This window comes from Megalopta genalis, unplaced genomic scaffold, assembly GCF_051020955.1.
Source record: "Megalopta genalis isolate 19385.01 unplaced genomic scaffold, iyMegGena1_principal scaffold0020, whole genome shotgun sequence".
NCBI classification, from domain to species: Eukaryota; Metazoa; Arthropoda; class Insecta; order Hymenoptera; family Halictidae; genus Megalopta; species Megalopta genalis.
In genome coordinates, this window is record NW_027476090.1 from 1,226,797 (window position 1) to 1,230,144 (window position 3,348).

Sequence of the window (3,348 nt, forward strand, 5' to 3'; positions counted from 1 at the left end):
GCATAAGTCGCTTTGTTTTAAAGTCGATATATTTAAGGGTTTGCGTTTTAACACGTTTAAAAATATGGATGCAAACTTTCGAGAAGATTTACTTGTATTTGTTATCTCAGGATATTGATATTTTTCTCAGTATAAATAATTTCGTATAAACATTACAAAATCACCACTTTTCATTACGGTAAAGCGACTTGAGCCACTTTCAAAATAAATAGTTTAGAAAAATGACTGACATATATTAATTTTGTCCGACGTATTTTACCGAAGTGATGTTTTGAAAGGACAATGATTTACTAAAATTGTTGAATAAATTACATATATAATAATAATTTATACCATGAACATATTTAATATAAAGGTTTGATTTAAGTATTTTTTATTTTAATATTCATAAAATACAAAAATAATTAGTACATTTTGAAACATAAGTATACGTAATTTATATGAAAATACATCGGTTCAATTTAATTTTCGTCATCAATAGGAATGATTAAGTCCTCGGAAATCGTGTTTTGTTTGAAATTTTTCAAATAACTGTGGTATATTGAGGGTATATAATTAAGCAAGTCCATCATGTCTTTGTATTTTACCGAAAAAACAGGACGAGATCCAGCGTATAACGGATCCATTTCTATTTGTGAATAACGCCTAGGTCTTCCTCTTTTTGGTGACAGTCCAAAGTTAGAAATTCATCTTTTTCATCTAAAGTTAGTTTATCAAACATTTTATAGCCATCTGCTGGCGGGTCTGGAGGTAGCCGCCACATCACTATAATATAATTTACAAAACTGCACTATTCTTTCGCACTTATAAAAATAAGTCCAGTGATCACAAGTTTTTTAAAAATACTGAAAATAATTCAAAACAATACTTCACGCACACACTTATCACACGTTTCTATTTCTTTTACTCTAAGCCCCGCAATTAATTTCCCGAGTACAGCGACTTACGCCACTTTCAAAATAAACACGTTTGTTATACCGTTAATTAGCAAAACTTCTCTCGAACAAATCTCAATAGTTCTCAACTCATTGATTGCAAATCTTTTTAAAATGAAAAGATACCGCTCGATTGTAATTAGTGTTACCATTAACTCGATCTTTTTGAAAAAGTAGTTTATGCCACTTTCAAAATAAACGGCTCATTTGTTACATGTCCGGACTACTTATAGACGGGGATACGTATCGTAGATTCCAAGATCCTAAATATTTCAATGCGCGATTACGAGAATGGCACGCACAAGATCGCATAATTGATTGCATGAGAACTGACAGTGAAACACGGGAACTACAACAGTTCGACTTGATGATGGTGCGCCGACTATTGTAGGAATAGGTGCAGTTGAAGTATCGTGAATGGTTTGATATTAAATATTCACCGACGCAAAGAGCTCGCGTGTCCTCGATTCCTCCATAAGCAATCGACTGCAAATAAGCCAAAAGCTGATCAAATATGCACCCAAGGTTTTTTCGATATTCAGGAGCAGTCCCTGGCATAGAATTGCAGGCAGAAAAAATAATAGCCTTCGAGCCTTCGATACATAGTTGTCGCGCAGATCACGCATGCTACGATGGGGCTCGTTAATATTTCATACTTTCATGCTTTGCCATGAACTTTCCATCTTATTGTCCCGATCGCCGCGCTTTCGATGTACAGTGACTCGCATTAATATTCGGACACCATATTGTTAGAAGAATTATTGCTGCTTTTTATTGTTTAAGACAGTATTATTGAATCAATTGTTTTCTCATATAATAAAGCACTTCTCAAAGTAAGTAGAAACATAAATTTTGTTTATTTATTCCACATGATTTTTGGTATAATAAGCGATAAACAAGATTGTGACAAAATTTTACGTCGCAGAAATATTCGGACAGTGAATGAATTACATTGATTTTATATAAAATGAAAATCTTTTTAATCGTGTTGTCATAATATTAATATTTTGTCAGTTGACCCTTTTGTTTTATTACTTCATGTAATCGCTTGGGCATGTTACAGATAGCTTTATTTAAATAATCCGGCGAAATCCGTTTCCATTCGTCTAACAAACGTTGTTTTATCTTTGTTGTTGTCTTTGTAGCTGTTGTACGAATTTTGCGGTCCAATTGATCCCATAAATTTTCAGTTGGATTTAAATCAGGAGATTGAGAAGGAGGATGCAGTACTTTTGGACAATTGTTTAATAAATATTCCTGTACAATTCTGGCCTTGTGTTTAGGATCACTGTCTTGATAGAACTTAAAACTGTACGTATACCCATATTTATAGCACTTGTAATTAAATTAAAAAAAAAAATGTCCAAATACTTCATTTTGTCCATAATACCATCGATAAAAAAACTTCCGTCTTTTCCATTTCACGAATAATTACAAAATGTTTTCGATCGATTGTCATTCGGTTTAGTGCTGTTAATAGAGCGTGGTAAATACTTGTCACGGCGATATAAATGTTGGAAAAAAGTTCTAGAATATTTAATAATATTAATTTTTAACCTAGAACAATTTAATTATTATTAATCGTTTTAAGAAACCTGTTGTTTATTTGGATTGGGCAGAAATGTAAGGTAAGTTATAAAAAAGCAATTGTTTATAAACTACTTACAATGCTGCTAATAAATGAACCAAAAAACAAGTGAAATAATAATTTTACGCAATATTGTAGATCGTTCAGATGCACAGAATAGTTCGTTACATTTAATTATAGCTGAACTAACAATTTTTACTCTATAAGGTAGTGAGATCATTTTTCAATTCTTTAACGCTTGCTTTAACGCTATGCATATACACATCGTGACAAAATTATAAAAGGCTCACGAAAATTATGAAAAATTCTATGCGAGAATGAATGTGTTCTTAGAAATTTATTTTTCTTTCAGTCGTAGTAGTATTGTTTACACTCTATAAGAGCATATCGCTCTCAGCTGTATGAAATACGTAAGAGTCAACGGTCTCGAAAGCTGAGACAAAAAATGCAAACATGTAACTCGATCTGCGACAAAATTACAAGACAGTCGCCGCTATTTAAAATCGCAGTATTTAAAGTGATGTTGTGTGTGTGTGTGCGCAATAGAGATCAATATACATATATATATATATATATATATATATATATATATATATATATATATATATATATATATATATATATATATGTATATATATATGGATATCAATATAATTAATATAATAGCAATATATATTATATATATATTGCTTTATACTATATACTGTGTATACTCTATACTACTATATACTATATATATTATAGCAATATATATTGCTATTATATTAATTATATTGATATCCATTGCTATTTATATATTGCTATTATATTAATTATATTGATATC